Source organism: Amblyomma mixtum, chromosome 10 (genome assembly GCF_055824585.1).
Source record: "Amblyomma mixtum isolate Tamu chromosome 10, ASM5582458v1, whole genome shotgun sequence".
NCBI classification, from domain to species: domain Eukaryota; kingdom Metazoa; phylum Arthropoda; class Arachnida; order Ixodida; family Ixodidae; genus Amblyomma; species Amblyomma mixtum.
Window position 1 is genome coordinate 84,881,134 of NC_143021.1, and position 24,182 is coordinate 84,905,315.

Genomic DNA, 24,182 nt, shown 5'->3' on the forward strand with positions numbered 1-24,182 from the left:
GTTGCTCTCAATCACCGCTGCGTTTTGTTGATTAATTTAATTTTATGAAGAGCAATGCCACAGGCCTAGGGGCATTATGCCTATCCATCATAACCTAGCGCCCTCCCGCCCATCTTCTACCTCTCTGAGCTACCTCACCACGAATGCCCTGGCACCGTCCCTGTGCGGCGCTTCGGAGGTGTCGCTTGACGGTGAGGCCGCCGTCCTAAAATGTGCTACGACCTGCCTGCCATACATTTCATGCTCCCTCCACTTTCTACGACGATATAGGCTACACTTTTTTAAATATATATTTTGCCACCACCGAATTGCAGCCGCTGGAGTGAACGTAAAAGAAAAAAACGGCAAGGGGGCCAATTCATGGTAACTTTTGAATCCGAAGAAATATATCTAATTTAATCACTTCGCATTTTCCGTAGCTGGTAACTGTTGGCAATCGTTGCGTATGCTGTTCCGGTGCTGCAAATACATTCTAGCTTACGTACGCACTGTAAAAAGCCCAATAAACTGAATTCAAAACTGAAACTGAAACTGCATTTCCGCCGCTAGGTGGCCATCGGTACCTTCAGGCCTTTGTTGATTTATTCCCGCCCTTCCTTCATTCCTCCATGTTCCCGCCTGTTGTGTGTCACGTGGTGTGGCCGCGGCGTCGTGGTGTGCGGGCTTCAGTGGTTGACGTGAACTGCGTTTTCGACCGCATTTTCCGAGGTACCGCATTGAACTGAAGTGTTTTTTGTGCATATATAACTGGAGTAGTGCGTAGGTTCGTTCACTGCTGTCCATGTACTCGTATCTCACTTATCGGAACAGAATCAGCCTTTGGAGGCTCTGCCGAATGCGTTTCTTTGTTGTAGATTGGCAGAAAGGCCGACGCTCGCTCACGTTTTGAAGATTTGATATCAGGAAGCAAGGGCGAAGTTATAATGTGAGCGTGTTTATGCACCACAATGCATTTGTAATGTAGAAACGTTGTCCTGAAGTCGGCGTTAATGAAAAACACGAGCGTTGCGGGGGTTTGGAGACGTACTTCAGCTCGGCACGGCTACGCACCTGCCTCGAATGGTAAGCAATCCTATGTCTTCATGCATGCTAGTTTGCATTATTCAAAGCATATTTTACGGAAGAGCGGCCTCAAGGCTTGCCGCTTCTATTACCAAAGTGCCGAGATCTGCAGACAGACAGCTCTTTCCGTGTATCCAGGAAGAGAAGCAGCACTGAACAGAGTTCGCCGAGAATCATTCTACTCAGAGCTGTTTTTGTTTTCACGAAACGAATGTTGCAAAGTACTGCCTCATGCTACTTAAGAGCTCTAATATGTGTGTTCTGTCAAATTTAAAGCCGTTTAACGCTATTTCGTCAAATTCGTTGTCCTACGGTTTATCTGCACATGGTAATTTTTCCGCCCGTGCGTAAGGTCTATTCTGTATCTCTGCGTAAAATGCGTTGCGTCAGCGGGACGTCTGAGATAAGCTTTCAATTTTGTGTGCTGCAGGCGCTGACCGCTGGTCGTTTTTGCATCAGGCCAGGTTTTTGCATAAATTTGTTGACGCTGCGATCTATTTTGGTTTTTAATTGTTTTTACAACGTCATCCAGATAAAAGAATCCTGTGCTGTGCCAGCTAGGTATATTTAGCTTGCTTTTTCAAGTTTTTAAAAGCTTCATTGTTTGGCCATAGTGACCTAATTTCCGAATTTTGGCGGTCTGTAATCGTGATGGTATTAAATGGATGTCTGCAGGGGGAAACATCTACATCCACATGGGAGTCCACAGCCACAGCTTGCACCTTGTTGCCACTGGGCAATATTCATGAGCAGTATGGAAGCAAAGGTGCGTTTTAGTTCTTGCTGCAAGCTTCTTTTTATGTTGTATGCTTGGTTCTCTTTTGGGCCATTTTCCCTTCTTTCCTTCATCAAGCTGCTTCATGAAACAGGGTACATAGCCTAACCATGCCCTCATTTATTTGTACATCCTTGCTAGTTCGTTGTCAGCATAGGGTTATTGCAAACCAGTTTGAGTGTTGTTGAACGTAGTTTTCTCGTCATCATCATCATCCTGATTACACCCACTGCAGGGCAAAGGGCTGCCTTTGCCAGCTGCGGCTACCATATCCCTGCGAACTTGGTACTAGCATTTGGTGATAAAAAGTGTGCTACCGCATAATGTCTTCACCTCATCCACCCACCTAACTTCCTGCCGCCCACTGCTACGTTTGCCTTCTCTTAGAATCCTCTCCGTTACACTTGAGGACCAACGGAGTGGATTCCAAGAGACGGCAAATGAAGTGCCAAATGTGTGGATGGGTTTGTTTTGTATGATGTGAATGGGATTAGGACAAAAACTAGAGCTTCTTGGTGCATCTTTATTTGTGTATCATGAAGTTGGGAATTTCTAAAGATTGTCGTTATCAGTTGTTGATAATGGAAAATGGGTTGTTACAAAAAGTGCTGCAAAATAAAATCCTGTGCTAAAACAGAACCCCTACTCACTGGGTGCTCACTTTAAGACCTGCTTTTGTAACTAAATATATGTGGGCATATGCAAGGGTCTCAGTATGACAAATATAATGCAGGTACACTCACTTAAATAAGCCAGTCAGAAGCCCAATGCAGAAGCAGGTATGAATACTTAGACAATCAAGAATGATAATTAAAAAAAAACCTAGACCCTTACTGTAGCATCAGCATTCAAGTTAGTTAGCTGCAGCTAGAATCAACTAAAAGCCATTGATAACGATGGCATAGAAAGCCTAGAGGGTTAGTTTGTGGGACATCTGGCACCAAGAGTGCACTTACAGATGTAGGCAAGAGCAAGCTGAATGGCTTTTTGGATTTAATACATCTTCTATTTCCTGTACAGTCACTTATGCCAGTCCGGTCTATGTTAAAGCAGAATAGCTAACTGTGTGGCTCATAACCCCACTGTTCTTTTTTTTTTGAGGTAGCAGTAGCTGGCATCACAATTATTTCAACTGCGCAGAGCATGGGCAATAAATAGATGAAAAACGAGCACTACCGACACGTGGAACTGCATCAAAGATTGACTACATAAAGCAAAACAAACATTGGCGAATAAAAACAAAAGAATAAAAAATGCTGAAAAAATCACTATTCTGCCTTCTAAGCTGCTAAGGTAGCCTATAGTCTGGGACAGCTTTCTGTGGCTATGCAGTGGAAGGTACGAGCACGCACCGCCAGCTTAAACATATATCTCTGTCCCTCGTGACGGTGTGATAAGAGGCACGCTTGTAAAAGCCTTGCCCTCATAGCTTCCACTGCATAGCCACAGAAAGCTGTCCCCAAGTATTGTTCTTTTCGTGTGAGCACAACAGAATGTTTGCTGACACACTTGTCTTGCTCCTGATGGATCAAACGCATCAACAACAATCTCGTCTCACACGTGTCTCACAACTTGAAAAGAATAGGAGCTAGGGCCGGTGTGCGAGTAGTATTCTCAGCTCCAAGCAAATTGCAACGTCTCTGCAAGAGTGTCAACTGTGAAGGGTTGGCACCTGCAGAATGCGAAAAGAACCAAGAATTCTCTTATGTACAAGTGCCCCAAAAATGTGGCGCACAGAAGTGAGCTATCCCGCGGAACGGGCTGTATCAGTCAAACAGGAGATGCCTAAACGACTGTCTGAGAGATCACAAGAGCTCCTTAAAACCACCTCCCGAAAGCAATATGGTCATATATTGGCTGTTGTGTGAAAACTGCGCCTCTGCTTTCAGCCAACCATACTGTACACTTACATAAGGACCAGCACACGCGGGAGATTGTTGTTGGTGTGTTTGATCCGTCAGGAGCAAGACAAATGCATCAGCAAACCTACTGTTGTGCTCACATGCAAAGAACTAGGCTACCTCAGCAGTTTAGACGGCAGAGTAATGGTTTTTCTACATTTTTAAACACTTTTTTTTGTTTTCATTCGCCAGCATTTTTCCCTTTGCAGACAATCTTTAATGCAGTGCCACATGTTTTGCAAGCAGGCAAACTGTTGCAAAAAAAATGTTGGTTGTGCCCTTTTTTCACTTGTTTATTTTGTGGCGATCTTTAGATCGTCAGTCAGCGCCGAGTCTGTCTAGTTCATTCATCCCATTACTGTCATTCTGTGCCCTTCATGCTGACGAACATGTACCGACTAGTTCAAGAAAGTAACTTTTTACATTGTGAAGCCATTTTACCAATTGCATTCGCATGGTTTGAATGAATGACCGTTCAGATTGCTATTGCATCTTTTTGGAACCGAACAAGCTTAAATTTTGCAAGCTTACCAAACTCTTAGGATGCTTATGTTTGTTATTAGCAGCATTAAGTCTCCTTTGCTGCTCACGTCTACAGAAGGCAAAATGCTCGACTCATTATGATATTGCGGGGACTATATTAGGTAGACTGGCAGGAACAATGCCACCATCCAAGTAGGGGAGTGGGAGTTCTCAGTGTCAGGGTTATACATCTGTACAATGTAAAGATTCAGATTGGTGTCCTCTTTGTAACTTGCAATTGTAATTTTTCTAGTGTTACAGAAGCCTCTTAAAGTCCAGCCAATATATTGAATTATATGGAAGCTGCTATATGCCTTGTGATAAATGGCTGTGTATTTTGTTGCTGTGCAATACTGAATAAGGTGATTCCACGCCACCTTATCCAGATTTTGCACTCGACTGCACTTGATTTCTTAAAGAAACAAAAAAATCATGGCTTATTTTATTACCATGACAAAGATTTTTCCAGCATGTTCTTGGCAGAGAAAAAGAAGTTTCATGTCGTGGCCACCGTCCTATGTTTACAAGCAATAGCAAAGCTAAGTCTTGCAAAAAAACATGTTAAAAATAAACGCTTTACGCATGACTGAAACTTTTTCATGTAAATAAAGAATGTGCTTTCATATCCAATAAATTGGACTCATGTATAAAACATGAAAGAAGGTACAAAAATATTGGAAATTGATATTTTTTATCCAATTTATGTTCTCATAACAGTCATTTAAACCATTTTTCTGGGTTATCCAAAAGGCAAAGGATGGAATAAGTGTTTCAGAGATGAAAAAAACGCGAGGCATGTCAGTCAGCTAAAAAAAATTCTATTTTTGAGGCATATTCAGCCACCAGTTGCACAGTGAGGTTGGCCTCATTTACTTTCTAATGGCTTTGACATTTCTAAAATTTTAATTGGAGTAATTTTCGTTTTAGGCGAGAAAATAATTTCGCAATTTGAGTCTCTACCTTCAACGCCAGCATTGCTGGCTGCTTGCTCGACACTGCGGTGCGCGCTAGAGCCAGCATCAAGAAGACACAAAGCTTTGCTGCACGGTGCTCCATGTGGATGCTCCTCATATTTTGGTTTTGAGAAGTCTGCTGGCATATTCGCTCAAATTTTGTCAGTTTAAACTCGAGCATGACTTAAGTCCAGCATGCACCATTGAGAGAAAGATAAAGGCTTGATGTGGTGAAAAATGCGTATTCCTTTTAATGGTAGCACTTTTGTAAACCGCCTAGTCAGTTCACCTTTATTTTCTTGAATCATTTGTTGGAGCACCCAGAGGGCTACGACACTCTTAATGGTTTTCTCCGCCCATGTAAACCGCTTATAGAGGATCAGTATTTGACCTTTCTATGGCCTCTGAATGCTTTCTGTTGCTGCAGGGGGCCTCACACTTCCACCAAGCCGTTAAAGTGCTTCCCGGCTGAGTACTGTTTGTGTCGAGCAACGAGAGCCGTCCTGCCATGTGGCCACTTCATTTTTACTTTTTGTAAATCTATCCTTCAGCAGGTTTCTTTATTGCTGAAGCTGGTGGCATCGAAGACCAGCACACCATTGTATTCGGGCAGCGGAGTGCTGGTTTTGTGTAATTTACAGCTGGTGGCAAAGTGTGCTGGAGTGAAAAGGAAGCACTGAGCAGTGTCGATGTTGAACGCAGGGACTCAACTTTTAAGATTGTTTTCTCGCTTAAAACAAAAAAAGAGCTCCAAATAAACTAAAAATAAATGCCATTAAATAGTACTGTTTAACTTTCTATCTTTCATAATTTAATTAAGATCACCTCATTATGTAGTAGACTACTGAATATGTCACAAAAAGCAAATTTTCTCGACTTTAGAATGCTTTCGCCCGCTTGCCTTACGTGTTTTGCTCTCTCAAAGATTTTTATCGCCTTTGCCTTCTCGACAGCTTAGAAAATAGAATAACTACTGTGAGAACATAAAATTTAATAAAAGATTTCAAATTTTTATATTTTGTACTTATTACATGTTTTATTTAAAACAAAATAAGTTCAATTTACTGCATTGGATATGTAATACCTTTAATTTATATAACAGAAACTTCATAGTCCTGCATAAGAATGTTTCTTTTTACAAATCTTTTTCCAAGGTTACGTTTGGCTATCACTTTCGAACATGAGACAGCGGCCACGACGCGAAAAAATTACTCCGCCTAAAACAAGCTGGGATAATGTTTGCCTAAGTAATAAGCCATGCAATAAGCCATGAATTTTTTTTAAGAAATCGAAGATTCAGTGCTAAGCCTGGAACAGTTGGCATGGAATGACCCAATGGCATGTAAATGCCAACTGTACGCTGATTTGAAGAAGCCTTTATATGATTTTTGTAGCTCGATTAATATTGCAGTGTAGGTTGAATGCAATTTTTTCCGCTTGCATAATTGGAATGGTTCCATATCATGCCATTTATTTCGCATCTTGTATGCAAACTTGTATTGCGTTGCCAATATTTTATGCTGCTAGCGTTCACCCCATATGAATATTGCTGCTCCTGAGCAGCGTACTCAACTGATCCACTGGAATGGTATCACTGTGTGTACCTTTGGTAAATTTCTGGCAAAAATGTATTCATTCACCTGGCTGCTTGGTAGTTTCATGTTTCATATGTAATGACAGATGAAATGCAGATCTGTCCTAAGGATGAATGTGGCCATTTGTTAACACCATTTTACAGTAGTGATATATGCAAGATGATCAATTCTATTTATCTACTTTGTACTTTTGTTCACTACATGGTGCATGTATGCCTCCAAGAAGGGGAACGCGAGCCAGAAAGGAAACAGCTTGGAACCCCTTGTGGTCTTTTTCCAGATGTAGACTTCATCTCTTAATGTGTGATAGTATATTAGTCTAGGCAAAGCAGCGTGCAGGGTAACAGGGCACTGACAGGAAGACACAGGTACTGCGCTGACTAACAATTGAGGAATTTATTGCTTTGCTCACTATAAATACAGGAAATATCATCCAAAATACAAAAGAAGGAAAGTCATGGAATCATCATTTGGTCACATCTGTCGGGATTATTTATCCAGATAGTCAATTTCTTTTTTCGTTGATGTTAGTGATGATGTGCTTCCATAGGTTAAACAATTCTTATGTGTCATGCATGTCTCTTATATCTCGGCATGAGCTATTAATTATATTTCCTAAGAATTTTACATCATCGAAAGTGTGGAGTGCACTCACAGTTCGGCACATGTCTTGCTAGTTTGCTACTATATCCTGTCTCAGTATTGCCGACTTGTTCTATTAGACAAATGTTGACACGCTGACCTTATTTCCCAACATACGACGCTCCGCATGAGAGAGGGATCTCGTAAACTAAGCCACAGTCGCATGGTGTGAATTTGTTTCGGTGCTTCATCTTGTGTTGGGCTGTTTTTGAAGCACCTTTGCTGGGCGCGTTGCATACTACGTTCAGCTACTTTCTGCAAAAAAGCAAATGAATCCATCGCAAAGAACTTCCACAAGCTGCAAAAGAAGGTCAAGCGCCAAACAGTGAAGAACGAAACCTAAAAACTTGTGTCAAGCCAACAACTTGTCCAAATTATTGCTGGCTATGAAGAAAAGTGATGGCCTATGCCTGAATGCCTTCGCTATTGCAAAAACACGCAACAATAACTGACCTTTCGGAGTAATTGTCGCTGAACAAGGATCAAGGCAGCAACCCTTAGGGCAGTAAGAATTGCTCTCCTTGTTCACCGTGGGAGACCTCTTCCTGGTAAAGAAGCCAGAAGTGTCCCCATTCCTCTCGAACAGCTGTACAGAAGAATTGTCATCTCATTCTGATCAAGGACTTACATTGCACGCTGCTAAATGCTGCCTTGTTTGGGACGATAAGAGAAGGCATTAATTCAATGGGAGCAGTACAATTCCAGAACCTGTGCAGAATTAATGCGGATAGATTCCTCGAGTTGCTAACCATCTACTTCCGTTCTACCTATGTAAAGTTTAATGATGTGTGCATACAGTGGCAGGGAGTATGCACCAGTTCCAGCGTTGCACTAATTCTCATTGGGCGGCTAGCCTGTCAAAATAGCCAACTATTAAAAAGGTGTGCATGGCACCAGTTTGATAACGACCTTCCGATTTGTGGACGACTTCTTAGTAATCCACAAGCTTCATTACCAAGGGTAACACAAAGTCATTGTTGACATCTTCAAGACCTTCTCCGAAGTTCTTGCTAACTTTGAGCTGACCAAAGAAATGCCACTGGAGGTACAGCTTCCCGATCTATTGCTGTACTTTGTAGAGACCCATATGTGCTGGCGTTACTTCCCAGGGTCGAAAAAAAGGCTGTTGCTACTGGCGCACTGAAAAATATCCTAAATAGCTCTTGTATTGACCGTCAGAAAGAATGCCTTGAGGCCCACCTGACATGGCTACCTGAAGCTGATTTCCCAGATGACCTCATCTGCAGCCATGGCTTCAGTTTAAAGAAATTTGCCTATCTACCTCTAAAAGGCTTCAGAAAGAACGGAACGTAGCTGCCATAGCATATTATTATGGGTTTTAGCTCAGCAGCAGGCGCGACAGGTTGCACTCAGAAGGCACCCCAAACCAAGTCACCCCGAGCGCTAGCTGCAGCGTCTCTGTTGTCGTCAACTGCCCAGTGTCAAAACAACGTCCTCTTCGCCTTGCGACTTGCACTGTAGCACTACCCCCTCCGCCTCGCGGAAGGAACCACAGCCCCTGGGCGCCCTAAGGTGGTGTGAATGGTAGGGCTTAAGAGAGGTGACGTGCACGAGCTTTGTGGAGGGGGCCGGGAGAAGAGTGCGGGAGTGCAGGGACGTGATTTCATAGGTCACATTGCTCAGTTGCCTGAAGAGAAGACGCGGTAAGGAACCACGCAACGAGGCAGCAGCTTCTCACCCAGGCCCACATGGTGTGCAGGGAGCCAGAGGAGTACGTGGAAGCCAGTAGGGTACTGGGCAACACGGTGATTAAGGTCATGGGTGCATGGTATCAGCCACGCACTAAAGAAAGTGGTCAGGCAGGCTGATGTGAACTTAGTATGCAACACGCCCAGCTAGGGTGCTTCAAAGACAGCCTGGTATAAAAGAAGGCTGTCAAATCCGCAGCATGCGACAGTGACTTAGGCACCTTGTTTAGTAAGTTCACACCAGCTCGCCTGACCACTTTCTCTTGCGTGTGGCTGATACCATGCACATATGCCGTCACAGCTAACTTCCATTCTTCTTTCTGAAGCCTTGTTGGCGTGGATCAGTAAATTTCTTTCATTATCTTCAAGCGAAGGCTGCAGACGAGGTCATCCGGGAAACTAGCTTCAGGTAACTATGTTAGTTGGGCCTCAACGCTTTCCTGCCGACAGTCAATACACAATCTGTTTGAGACATTTTTTAGTGTGCCAGTAGCAACAGTCTTTTTTTCGACTGTGGAACATAACAAACATAACACCAGCACATATGGGCCTCTCTGATGTGCAGCCATAGATCGAGAAGCTGTACCTCCAGCAAGGATTTCGGAGAAGGTCTTGAATATGTGAACAATGCCGTTGTTTTGCCCTTGTTTATGAAGCTTGTGGATTACTTGGAAGTCATCCAAGAATTCGAAGGTCATTATCAAATTGGTGTCATGCAAAGCTTTTTAATAGTTGGCTATCTTTATCTTGACAGGCTAGCAGGACAATGAGAATTAGTGCAACACAGGAACTGGTGCATACTCCTTGCCACTGTGTGTGCAGGTCATTAAACTAAAATAATAGATGGTTAGCAGCTCGAGGAATCTATCAGCATTAATTCTGCATTGGTTCTGGAATCGTGCTGCTCCCATTGAATCAATGCCTTCTCTTACCGTCTCAAACAAGGTGGTATGTGGCAGCGTGTAATGTTAATCCTTGATGACAATGAGAATACACTCCTTCTAGACGGCTGTTCAAGAGGAATGCGGACACTTCTGGCTTCTTTACCAGGAAAAGGTCTTCCACGGTGAGCAAGGAAAGCAATTCTTGCAGATACTGCCCTAAGGGTTGCTGCCACGATTCTTGTTCAGAGACAATTACTCTGAAAGGCCAGTTATCATTGCGTTGTTGCCATAAAGAAGGCATTCAGGCATAGGCCCTCACTCTTTTTCACAACCAGCCCTAGTTTGGTCAAGTTGTTGGCTTGACGTGCGTTTGCAGCTTGTGGAAGTTCTTTGCAGTGGCTTCATTTGCTTTTTCACAGAAAGTAGCTGAACGTAGTATGCAAAGCTCCTAGCAAAGGTGCTTCAAAAACAGCCCAGCATAAGACGAAGCACAGAGACAAATTCATGGCATGCGACAGTGGCTTAGTTTACAAGATCCCTCCGTCACGCGGAGCGTCCTGTGTTGGGAAATAAGGCCAGCATGTTAACATTTATCTAATGCAACATGTCGGAATACTGAGAAAGGATATGGTAGCAAGCTACCAAGACACGTATCGGACTGTGAGTGTATATCACACTTTCTACAATGTAAAATTCTGAGGAAATGTAAGAGACGTGCATAGTACATAAGAATTGTTCAACCTGTTTAAGCACATCATCACTAACTCTAACGAAAAAGAAAACAACTACCTGGATAAATAATCACGACAGATTTGACAAAATGACGATTCCATGACTTTCCTTCTTTGTATTTTGGATGATGCTTCCTGTATTCATTGCAAACTAAACAATGAATTCCGAAGTTGTTATCGCTGCACCTGTCTTGTCTGTGTCCTGTTATCCTGCGTGGTTTTGCAAAGATTCATGCACCAACTGGCCGAGCTCCTTTTCTTGTAGTAGTTTAGTGGCCTTGTGCAAATTTTTCTTGATGGATTTTTGAGTTTACTGGCTGCGGACATGGGAGATATGTTAACTTAGCACTGTTGCCTGCCTTTCAAGATGTCACTTGCTTGGTGTAATAATGAATGCATGCTTTGCGTTAGTTGCAGCCGACCACTCTCATATAAGGGGTCGTATTGCTGACTTTGATCAGATACTGTGCTTTCTGTTACAGTGAATGTTGCACATTACTTGTTGTTCGGTTTATTGTAAAGCATTTTGAAGTGCTCTATTTTCGCCTTTGTTGTCATGGTGTTTTGTGCCTTTTATAATCAGTTTACCCGCCAGGTAGGCCAGTGGTTTGCACTAGCTTGTAGCAGTTCGTGCAGAATTAATTGCATGGCCTCACCACCTTCATTCCATTTCATAACATCTAGCTTTTTAGCTAAAACATTGTTTATATAATGCCATTTAGAGCTATTTTTTCTAAACCACAGTGTGGCCTCTTTGGAATGGTTCAAAAAATAACAGCTGGCGCCTGCTTGCCACTTGGACAGATTTTCTTCTTTCTGTTAGCGTTAGCATGCATTATAAAACACATTTTTAATGAGCAATATGTTGGCATTTATAAGGACCATTGAGCAGTGTAAACTGATATGAAATATTTTACTGTTTTTGTCTGAAATGCAGACTCACACCATGTATGCTGTTCACCGAAGACAATCCTGAGGTGGCTGAGAACCTGTTCGTCGAGGGAGGATGACTACTCAGCAGGTTTACCACTGCGGCTCACTCCACAACTGCCATAATGTCAGGAATATGGGTGTTCAGCATAAGCTGCCTTAAGTTTGCTTTTTTGCTTTTTCCTGGGAGTTAGCGTCACAGTCCAATCCTTCTTCAGGCTGGTATAGAAGGCTGCACAAGCATGAATTTTTCATTCTGTTTGCTCTGAAAAATTAGGAGGTAGAGTAAGTGCAATGGAACCTTATTCTTGCAGCACCCTAAACCCAATAACAGCAGGTATGGTGCTGTTGTACCTTAAAATTTTAAGTTCTTTGGATGGCAGTGAGGAATTCATTGGAGAAGCTTCTTGTGCATTGTTTTATGGATGTGTTTTGTTCTAATAAAAACATTCAGCATTTCTGCAGTTTTGTGAGTTTTGTCAATAAACGTTTTTCTTAGGTGCATACAGCCTGTTTACTGCTATGAAGAGCTCCAGTAATACAGGTATATTGCAATACGTAGGCATTATAATGGTAAATTTAAAGAACGCTTAAGAAAAGTAATAAAAGTGGGAACAAATTATGAACCCATTGCATGCTTTTTCCTGAAGGGTGTAGGGGTGTAAGAAGCATGAAACTCCTGTGGCTCGGTGGTAATAGCGTGTGATACACCTCAACACCTTTGGGTCAAGTTGTATCATTTTCGGGTTGGTTCTTTCATGAAACACCCCACGTTAAAGGTGTATTGAAATCACAAAACACCCTTCTGGGCCGGGTGCAAGGGTGCGAGTTATAGACACCTGGAAACTCCTTTAGAGGTGTTTTATTTTTTACAGTGTATCGTTGGGTCCTAAGTTTGCTCTGGAGCCAAGTACGTCTTCAGCGGAGCGGCTCACGTTCCTTCACCAGATTTCCCGAATCGTCCCTGAACAAGAGGCTGACCGGTGTGTTTCGGCAGGCGTCGATACCTTGCTGAGATGTAAGTGGCAGCCTTCCAGTCTTCCTGTAAATCGGGTTAAGTCGTATCTCGAGCAGCATTTATTGTGCCTCCTTCCTGCAGATAAAGAAGGAGGGTTTGCCGTGTTTCCGTCTGGTATGTTTAATGAAAAAGCGTGTAAAGCTCTGTCCTCCGCTTTTAACTGCCATCCAACTGTAAACATTTTAAAGAAAAAAGCTGAAACGAAGAAACTTTGCAAAAAGTTAGACCTTGGTTCTGTTTTCAAAAGAATTACGGATTGTAAAACGGATTTTCTTCACATTTTCTTCAATGCAAAAACACATAAAACTGATGTTCCTTTCCGAGTTATTGTATCGGAGAATGGTACTAGGGAAAAATCGGTTGCCATGTGCCTATAAGAAAAACTAAAACTGCTTTCCATTCAGGATCCCTTTCTTGTCCGTAATTCTGAGCAGGTTCTGGATTTTTTCAAGTCACATGAGGGACAAGGCCTATGCGCTTTCTCTGTGGACATAAAAGATCTGTACTATTCCATTCCGCATGATGCTTTGTTATCCTGTATTGAAGAATGTATAGACCAGCAAAGGCCGATTGCTTTTCAAAATGCTTCTGCCATCTCAGTGAACAGATTTTTAGAACTTTTGAAATTATATCTCAAGTCAACGTTCATAGTATGGGATGAAAAACCTTATCTTCAGAAAGATGGCATCTGTATAGGTTCATGCATTGCACCCATCCTCAGCGATTTGTTTTTAGCCCATTTGGACAGGTCTTTTGCTGATATTGTAAAAGATACCAGTGTAGTCAAGATTTTTAGGTACGTTGACGATTTTCTGATTGTTCTTAACAGTAATGACAGTTCCTTTATGGATGCTGTTCTTAATGTTCTCACTCTTTTTCGTAACCATTTAAGTCCTCTTGAACTAACGTTTGAACTACCTGAAAACAGGGTTATCCAATTCCTTGACGTCAGCATTACAATGCATCATGACCGGACGTGCTGGATGTTCAAACCTCGCGGCGAAAAACCATTGTTACCTTTTCATTCAGCCCATTCTAAGCTTGTAAAAAGATCTATTGCTAGCCTTTAATTTTTTAATTGTTTGAAGAAGTCTTGCCCGCACCTCATGCATGAGAGTTATTTCAGCAGTGTAAGAGGCTTGAAAATGCTGGATACCCTTCCCATGTCCTAGTGTCTGTGGCGGAAGGTGTTTTGAAGAACGTCTGCAATAAAAAAGGCCAGGATAACCAGGAAGCCATGAGTAAGAAAGGAAAAGTTGCCGTCATTCCTTATTTTCATAAGCTTTCTCATAATCTCAAAAAAAATAGCGCAACGTTCGGGAGCCAGAGTGTTTTTTTGGGCACCTAAGAAGTTGAGTCATCTGTGTACGAAACGTTTCAAAAAATCTAAACAGGGTGTTGGTTGTACGAAAAAACATAGGAAAAAGTTTGTCAATTGTATTGAAAATGTCGTTTATCAGATTCCTCTTTCCTGTGGCAAGCAGTATGTAGAGCAAACCGGCCGATGCCTGAATGATAGGCTTCGAGAGCATGGGCGTGACGTAGATGATATGCGTGGAAAAGGGTTGTCAGCCCACTGCCGTTCTTGTCACTGCATACCGCTTCTTGAACAATGCATGGTTTTAAAAGTGCACATTAACCGGTTGACACGAGAAATCATAGAAGCGGAATGGATATCACTTTTGAAAGATGATTGTGTTAGTACCCCCTCTGTATCATTGCTGGCAAAAGAGCGCGCATATCTGGCTGATACGCCTTGCTAGCATATGGTTTGATGGCGTGTTGGTCTTGATGCGATATAAAACCACCTTTCTTTGTGAAATAAACCTTTGTTGGAAGTTAGCGCCATGTGTTGTCGTTCTTTCTGTGCCCTCGTCTCTTTGCGCTACGGTTTTTACGTTTCAAATGGTTTCTAGTTTCACCCTTTTCTCTTTAGGTAACGTTCCTGTCTATTTGGATTGGCTATTTTGCTCCCCTAAAGTCGACCACGAAGCCGCTGTTTATCCCGTTTTCCGTAGTTTCGCAGAGCGCCGTGCCTGCGAGTCACGGCGCGTTCTTCTTTTTGCGTTGTACTGGCCCGTGTGCCTTTCGTGTTCGGTTGTGCTCAGCGATTACTTCATCGTGGACCCTTCATCGATCTTTCACGCTCCAGTGAGCGACATCTTCGCGAAAGAGTCAACGTCTGAAAGAAACAGCGCACACCAGATCGTCGCGGCGCAGCTCATCTACGGATTCTTTGAGCCGAATTTCAACCGCACATTTAAGTGACCTCTTCGTTTGGTCAGTTGTTTTTTTTCTGCCATCAAATTGTGGTACATCCAGTAAAGATTGTTTATCATGGATTGTGTGCGCGAGCCTCTACTTGTTGCTATTTCTTGTTTTGAGTCGGTCGCGAAGCGGCCGGAAGGAGCCGATTCGCGTACAACGCACCACCGCGGTGGCGCAATGTGCAAGCATCTTTCCCAAGCTTTCTTTCGCTGCAGGCTCTGGTCCTTCGTCTCCTGTGCGCAAGAACGCTGCGGGTCGTCTCTTCAACGCAACATATTTCACACTGCTCGCAACCATTCAGTCAGGTAAGTCCTAAGCACAGACTCCGTTAAGAAAGGGGCGAGTAAATAAGTGCGCACGATTCTGTGGCACGTACTGCGTGCATTGGTCTCATCAACGGCAGCACTGTATCTGATTCTCATTGGACAGTAATCCTGATACGATTTTAGCTCTACAAGACGAATTCTGCTGCCAGGTCGCTTTTTTTGGAGGGCGGGGGGAGGGGGGGGGTTGAGTGGACGGCGTCAACTTTTTTTTTACAGTATCGTAGCAAGCAAAGTATAAAACAGTAAACGTGAAATGTTGATGGGCAAGAAATTAGCAGCTCGTTTGTACTCTGAGTTCCCTAGTGTGCGGCGATTTTCGCATACACCTAGCATTATTCTTTGCTAACCCAGAGAGCGATTTATCATGCTACCGGTTTTACTGCATTCGAATAGTAAGGTGTGCGTGCGAATAGTGTCAAGTTGATAGGTAACTTGCTCTTTACTCAGACTAAACAATAGTTCTGGGCTTGTTGGTGAACAAACATTAGCTCACAAAAGCATGCAGCCTATGTCACCGCTTTTTGTGCTCTTGTATTTTCATTGTTCTCTTCAGCGCTCAATACTTGTGAGAGAGTGTAGACTTTAAGTTCCATGTCACTCTAAGAGATTGAATTGGAGAATCTGCTAGTTTATAAGCTTTTCCTGTTATGAACAATTGGGAATTTGGTCTGGACTAGTTCATTCATCATAGATGTTATGCAAAAACTGGCGCCCACTTGCGCTGACCGCGCGCGTTTCCGCCATGTTGGGGGCTTCTGGATACCGCAGTCTATGGCAGTACAGGAATAGCGACGCGCACGTTGGCATTTTTCACCGTCCGAGATGCCCAAATATTGCTCTATACCTTGCTGTACACAAAGAGGACTCAAGGATAACCAAGGAAACAAGGTAAGAGTGCTAGCTTCGAGCACTTTTTTTTTCTTTATTCCTTGCCTGGAGCACGATGCGAGGCAGCTGGAAGCCTCTTTCGAGAGTCGAGTGCTTTTCGAGACTTAGACGAAGTCACAACAAGAATAACATTTGCAGAACGCCCCGCCGCGGTGGCTCAGTGGTTACGGCGCTCGGCTGCTGAACCGAAAGACACGGGTTCGATCCCGGCCGCGGCGGCCGAATTTCGATGAAGGCGAAATTCTAGAGGCCCGTGTGCTGTGCGATGTCAGTGCACGTTAAAGAACCCCAGGTGGTCAAAATTTCCGGAGCCCTTCACTACGGCGTCCCTCATAGCCTGAGTTGCATCGGGGCGTTAAACCCCAATAAACCAATAAACCATTTGCAGAACTAAAACGGCTAATAAGTGGGCTGTTTCCTTATCTTGCATTTGCCGAGGAGCCCTTCTGCCTGCTAGCAGTTACGGCGCACTGCGTCGGTCAACTAGTAATTTCTCACGCGGGATTAGTTTTGCGTCTGCCGCTCGGCTTCACGTGCCCGTCTTTTTTTTTTAACCTGAACCTTCGGGTTGCTTTTATGCAAGTCTTACGCAGTCTTAAATTTGCGAAGAGTCACAGCCGAACGGATCCGCAACGGACCTTCGCGTAGCCCGTGCCAGTAAGTAGCATGCGCAGTAGGCAGCGTAAATCTATCATTTACCGTTCCTGGTCGGCTCTTCGATCGTCGCGTACTTTGTGAGATCGCATTTTCCAAGTGAAAGTATGACCCACAGTGCAGCGTCGGAAGTCATGCTCGGGCCACCCCTTTGCCGAATACCTACTATCGTGGGGCGCCGAAATGCGAGCAACACAGATGTTCAGGTCGTTTTTTTTTTAACCCGCCGAAGATACACTTGGGCTATGAGGCGCGCAGTAGTGGAGGGCATCGGATTAATGTTTACAGCCTGGGGATCTGTAAAATGCGCTGAAACTACGCTGGAGTTTTTGTTTTTCGTCTCTGTCAGAAAGACGGCCGCTGCCGCCGGGATCGGACGCACGTCATTCGGCTCAGCAGCACAACGCCTTATCCAGTGAGCCACCGGAACGGGTTTATCAGGTGGCTATGCTATCACCAGGCATTTTAGGCTTTATGTAAATTTGAAAACAGCTCATAACGTCCCTAATGCTCGACTAATTCCTGTTCTGACTTCTTTCAGATAACTGACCTCACTGTAGCATGGTACACAAAGTTATCTTGCAATTGTACATTAAGCAGCAGTTTTCAGAAGACCATCTTAGTTCCAATGTAAACAAGATGTTGAGTAAAGCATGCATTGCGCCAAATGCTGAAAAAAAATATTTCCAGGTATGCACCATATTTTGTTGTACGTCTTTCTTTTGCAGTAGTTTTTTCCACTGCATCGCAGATGAGCCGAAGATGTGCAATGCAGGTGTCTGCGAAATCGCTCAGAAATGTGGGCAACCCAGAAAGGTCCACAGACCCCTCTTCGCCCCTTATTGTTCTCTAAAACATAAATAAAGCAATCGCACACGCTCCGCTCCGTACTTTGACTCCGTGAACACAAGCCCCCAACATGGCGTTCCTTGCTCGTTTCGGTTTTCTTGCGGTAGATGGCAGCATTTTTCTTAAGGTGTATTTTTCGTCTCCAGATTCCCACAGCGCTAGAGGACATGGACAACAGAACACACGCAAGATAGGACGGGCGCTGTAGCCGTAGTATTACCAAGGCTCAAGCCTTGGTAAAAATAAGGCTACATCACCCGTCTTGTCTTGCGTGTCTTCGTTTGCAGCCTAAGGCTGTGGCCTTAGTTTTACCAAGGTTATATCCTTTGTAAAACAGCACCCTTCCCACCTTGCGTGTCTTCTTCTTTTCTCCGTTTTTCGTTGAACTGTGGTAATCTGTCGACGAAAAAAAAATTTTGTTATCAATATTGTCAATCTCGTAGCAGTAAAAGGTGTAGTTCCTTCTTCCTTCTGCATTTGCTGGTAGAAACTATGTTAATTATGTTAGGCACTTAGTGACAATTCACTGGTACTCAGCCATTGTGCTGTAGAATTTTGTCTACGCTTACTGTGCCAGCAGCTGTCTGGTACAAACTAGTGCACTGCGTCAATTGCGCCTCTTATACATACCTGGTGTTTCAGTGAACACTTTCAAACATTCCTGAAAATATTGGGTCCAGTATAGCTGAAAAGTGTAGGATCACACTCTCTGCACTAGCGGACACAATATGGTACAAAACCCTTCTAATTACCTAGGTAATTAACAGAAACCCACTAATTAACAATTTAATTATCATTGCTGAGTGGTTAGTCCCAATTGGGAGTTTGATGCCGTGAACAAGATGATGTCATGTCAGAGCCCTGGAACGCGAAGAAATTCGACATTTTTACCCGCACGCGACCGAAACTGAGAGCACGATGAGCGCCGGAAGTATGGCTTAACCGAAGCGTACGCTGGTGACGTGTCGCAAAGAACGCATCGCCCAGTTCAAAACTCGTGTGCTAACTTTCGTTGCTAGAGGACCTCGGCGCTGAGCTTAGACCGCGGCCGGCGTTATCGACTGCTCCGTCGCTCGGAGGAAGAACAATTATAGTCATCCTCGGCTACACGGCCGTCGCTTTTGGGACCACTGATAAGCAAGCACACCTGGCGCTATGCCTCTCTGGTTAAATTAGGAGTGTTTTAAACTTTTTTATTTTGTCACTAGCTTCGTGGAACGGATAAGGTACTCTTCTCTGACAGTGTGCAGATTACTGTTTAACGTTAAGTAGTGCCGGTATAGCGACATGCGTTGTATTTTTCGTTTAGCGTCTATTTCTTTTATGCCGTATCGGCCAGACTGCTACAATAAATGAAAATGACTTCGTAGATGGAAAGATTCGAACTGCAAACATTTCAATTTTATCAATAAGGTACTCCGTACCGGCCGGCTGAATACGGCACCCGTGCCCTGGACCAGACACGTCCTGTGCTCTAAGAAGTTCTAGTACTTGATTAGGAAACCTTGTCCGCAGATGTTTAGCACTTTCTAGTTGTATAACAAGCAGGAATGAATGAAATTTGTTCCTTTTATGAATTTAGGCGGTTGCAGCCCCACTTGGAAACTGCAGGAAATAACTAAAATATGGTATGAAAAGAAGCCGTTTCCACATCACGTGTTCAAAATGGTTGCCGTCCGTTGCTACGCAGAGTAGAATGCGGTCTTTGCTGGAATTCAAAGCAGAAATGAGCATCTCTAGGGGAATCTTTTCAACTCATATCTTGATACGCTTCTAGAGGCTTTCTAGGCTCGCTGGCTCAGTATTTAAGACTTGATTCTTAACGTATCCCCAGAGTTAGGTATCCAGTGGTGACAAATCGGGTGATCTTGAAGGCCATGCTCTCCCCCCCCCACCCATTGGTTAGGAATGGTGCTGTCTGAAAATTGCACTGCGGAACGAAGAAAATGAGGCGGGGCTCTGTTATGCTGAAACCACATTTTTTTCACCCCGGCCAGTGGTGGCTCTGAGACAAATTCAGTGACGGCGCCTTTTAGGACGCAGTCTTTGTCTTTTCCCCAGTGAGGTTTCCGTCGATGAAGTAAGGACCGACAATACGGCCGTCATAAATGCCACAACAAACATTTGCTGGCCATCTTACTTGGTGCTTGTGCTAGTGTAGCCAATGTGGGTTCTTGTCGCATCAATAATGCGCAATGTGCAAGCTGACATTGGAGTCCCTGCAAAATTGGGCCTCATCGGTCAAAAGCACTTTGTGCAAGAATTCCTTGTCTTCATCACATTTATTTAGGCACCAGCTGTAAAAATCGAGCCGTTACTAGAAGTCATTCGTTGTAAGTTCCTTGTGAAGGCACACATGATAGGGCTGGTAGCTGTGTCTTAATAGTGACCTCCTAACTGATGCCGGGCTGGCTCCGTACGTGTTGGCGATTTCCCTGAAACTTACTTCTGGCCTGACATAAACATGCGCGAGGACATCAGTGTCATAATTATCACTTGCACTCCCTGGTCTCGTCCTTTTCTGAACATTAACTGATCCAGTAAAATTAAGTCAGTTAATGCCGATACGAACGTGGCACGAGTCGGCACACGACGACAAGGATGTTGGGCAGCATTCTGTCTGCATGCCAGCTCCGCTTCCATTTGCGCGCTCGCATAAGCGATCACAATGTCCACCTTCTCCGCAGTGGAGTATAGAGGTTGCGCTTGCGCGGCCATTCCCACCATTCATACACTGCGACGTGCGTTTTAATCCTAGGCGGCACTTCCACACATTAAAGTGATTTGAAACACTGGCACTGCACTTGCCTTCTCACACTCGCACATCCAAGATGAGCACCTTAAATGCAAATGACTGCGCTCTATCAGGAAACTGAAGCCAACACACGCTAACACACGCTACCACAACCTGAAGAGCAACTGCCCGATGGCACAAAGCCACTGCCTCGCATGCTCTCCTTGCCACGTTGGCAAAGCTTTTCTTTTGTTGCGAAAGCAACACTACGCGAGTCGCCGAGCCATTTCGCGGAGCTGACGAAACGTCGTACGGCGCATGTGCGAGAAGCACTGACGTCACACGGCGCACAGCTGGCGCGCCGCCGCCGTCGCTGCACGGGTGACTCAGAGGTGACGCCGCCGCGCTCGCCAGTTGCGCATGCGCAGTAGCGGCGCATAGCTAGCATGCCGGGGCCGCCGACGCTGCCGTGAGCTCTCTGTCGACTCTGTCTTTGTCCTCGTTGCTTTCGCAATCCTCCAGGGCTAACCAGACCTAAACTACTGTCAATTTTTTTCGGACGTGGTTCCGGATGCGCAGCAGTTATAAAACAAATCATCAACCGAATGAGTAAATTAATTAATGATGACGCACAAAAACGATCCTGTCAGCCAGCCATACCGCACACACAAAAAAAAACACCTGCAGATGCGCCCAAAAGGGCTCTCAAAATCGACGTTGCCGTAACAGATGATGGCCATAATTTTTCTTGCTCCTAGCGAAGAAGCAGTCGATAACGCCGGCCACGGTGTAAGCTGAGCGCCGAGGTTCTCTAGCGAGGAAAGTTAGCACACGCGTTTCGAATTGGGCGCTGGGCCGCCGTGGTGGCTCAGTGGTTATGGTGCTCGGCTGCTGACCCGAAAGACACGGGTTCGATCCCGGCCGCGGTGGCTGAATTTCGATGGAAGAGAAATTCTAGAAGCCCGTGTACTGTGCGATGTCAGTGCACGTTAAAGAACCCCAGGTGGTTGAAATTTCCTCAGCCCTCCACTACGGCGTCTCTGATAGCTTGAGTCGCTTTGGGACGTTAACCCCCATAAAACCAAACCAATTGGGCGCTGCATTCATTACGACGCGTCACTAGCGGACGCTTCGCTTACGCCATACTTCCGGCGCTCGACGTGCTCTCAGTTTCGGTCGCGTGCGGGAAAAAGCGCCGGATTTGTTCGCGCTGCAGGGCTGTAGAAATTAAGCGTTTCTTCCTTTCAAAAACTGATATGACATCGTCTTGTTCACGGCATCAGACTCCCATTTGGGACTACCCACCCAGCTACGATAATTAAAAAGTTATTCAGCGCATTTTTGTTCATTACATGGATAATTACAGGCGTTTCGCAGCATAGTGTGTCCGCCGGGGCAGAGAGTATGATCCGACACCTATTTATACGCTATATTGAAGCCAATATTATCAGCAATTTTTGGAAGTGTTCGCTGAAACACCCGGTACGTGGCAAGTGCTGTAATGGATAGAATTTGGATTCAGAATTTGCAGTTTCTCATTTTCCAAATATTCCTGTTCTTTTTTCAGCATATGTGCTCCCATTATGCGGTTCAATGAATATAAAATTTCTGACCAACCGTTACACTAACGCTATCAATGATGCCTCTATTGCAGTACACCTGGCAGTAGGAGGGATGCAAAGGTCTGCAAGCACTGTCACTCCTGGCCCCGTAGCTCAACCTGGCTCCTTCAAAACCGCACAAGTGGCCGAGACTAGATTTGTGTGGTATTATGTTATTGTGTAATTGTTGCCCTGTAGGAAGTACATCATTGCTTCATGTTTATCTATGGACATAGTATGACATGTTTTGCAGCTACAGCCATTCTGTTACAGCGGTTTTCAAGCTGTTCAGTGTTTTCGAGGAATTAGTCGTGCAAGAAATTTCTAATAATGGTTTGAATAACTGTGACCTGCTTTAATTGGGTGAAGTACCCAAGCCGTGTTTTTTTCTGCAAAAGTAGCCTGGACTTCAGCAAAGATTCCATATTGAATTAGTTTGAGGGGCGCTGCCTTCAATTCATGTTGCTGGAAAAGTCAGAAAAAAAATGACGCACAGTTATGGCAATGCTTGACAGTGTGGCATGCTACCAAACTGATATGACAAGCACCATTTACGCATGTAAAGCTTAATTGCATGTGCACATGTGTGAGGCTGTTAATTTTTTTTGCACTGTTCACACTTCTTTTTTGAGCAGGAACGTGATGTTCACTGATGTGAATAATTTCCAATAACTCTCATGAAGCCATATTAATTGCATTTTCAAAATGTAGTGAGCCAAAAATTGAATTAAGCTCACATGGCCTGCACGTGACAGCAGTTATGGAAGGCAACTGTTTTAATAGCCATTCTTGCATGCTGTCAGTCAGCATTTACACTTTTATTATGCTAAGCATCTGAAACGATGTTATATAGAGGTTGCATTCTACTGTTGCGGCAAAATGTATTTCATAGGAATTACTGCTGCTGCATATTCTGCAAGCATTGGATGAAGCAGCACTACCTATATAGAAAGTTGAGGTTTGTAATTTGTTTAAGCAAAGATAGTGCTTTAAAAGGAGACTATTTTATGCTGCTTGTGTCATTAATGTAGTCCTTCAGGGAAGGCTGTTCCAATAACCAAAGTTTTTACACAGGCATAATGTACAGGTGTAGTATGAAACCGGCTATGAACCTAAATAAAAGACACCATTATTATAATGGTCCATATAAATTTATGTGTATAACGCCACCTCATTATCATATTGACACGAAGTTGTGAGGACGGGAACGGGTTTATTCACAAGTGGGGATCGGGGACGTCACTGAACGGTCAGCGTCAGGCGGGCTCCGCCACAGTCTCGCGCACACCGTGTTCATCTTCTCCTTCCCAGTGCACTGCAGTGAGGTGGCGCCGCCGCGCGGCGTAACACGACGAACGGCGTTACAGGAGCAGATGTACGGGCTTGACCAAACAACGGTTAGAGACTACGATCCTTGAGTTGTTCTTGCTGAAAAGTCGCAAGGCTGGGAAGCTCGGCAGAAACAGTCATCGAAGTCCTCTTCGCAACTTGCCGTGTCTGGCAGAGGGAAACAAGACAAACAGTCGGCATCAGCACGGTGGCAACCGCTCTTATACGCCACTGTAAAGACATATTCTTGGAGGCGTAAGGCCCAGCAAGCGAATCGACAAGAAGGATCGCGGAGGCCAACAAGCCAACACAACGAGTGATGGTTTGTAACAATCTTGAAGTGACGTCCATGTAGATATGGTCGAAACATCTGCACAGCAAAGACGACCGCGAGACACTCGACCTCCGTGACGGTGCAGTTGTCTTCCGATTTTGTCAAAGTGCGACTTGCGTATGCGACCACGTGCTGGGCGCCGTTGTGCAGTTGGATAAGCACTGCGCCGACGCCCACACAGCTGCGTCGGTATGGAGCTCTGTCGGCGCCGCCGGCTCGAAGTGGCACAAAACAGGTGCAGAACTGAGCCAAAAATTCCGCTGCTGGAAGGCAGACTCACAGGCAGACGACCATACAAACGGGGCGTCTTTATGAACGAGGGAAGTCAAGGGACGAGTGAGTTGGGCGAAACCTTGGATGAAGCGGCGGAAATAGGAGCAGAGGACCATAAAGCTCCTAAAGTGTTTCAAAGAGCATGGCTGTGGGAACTCCCGTACGGCAGCGATCTTTTCTGTGGGTCTGGTCGGACACCATCCT

The 24,182-nt window shown here is 44.6% G+C and overlaps 1 long non-coding RNA gene across 1 annotated transcript; it reads left to right on the plus strand.

The window, feature by feature from the left end:
* The first annotated feature begins 906 nt into the window (after nt 1-906).
* LOC149326337 (uncharacterized) lies at nt 907-12,168 on the plus strand. The gene is made up of 3 exons (XR_016286402.1): nt 907-1,062; nt 1,738-1,828; nt 11,712-12,168. It is a non-coding gene; the product is annotated as an uncharacterized LOC149326337 (long non-coding RNA).
* Nucleotides 12,169-24,182: the final 12,014 nt, after the last annotated feature.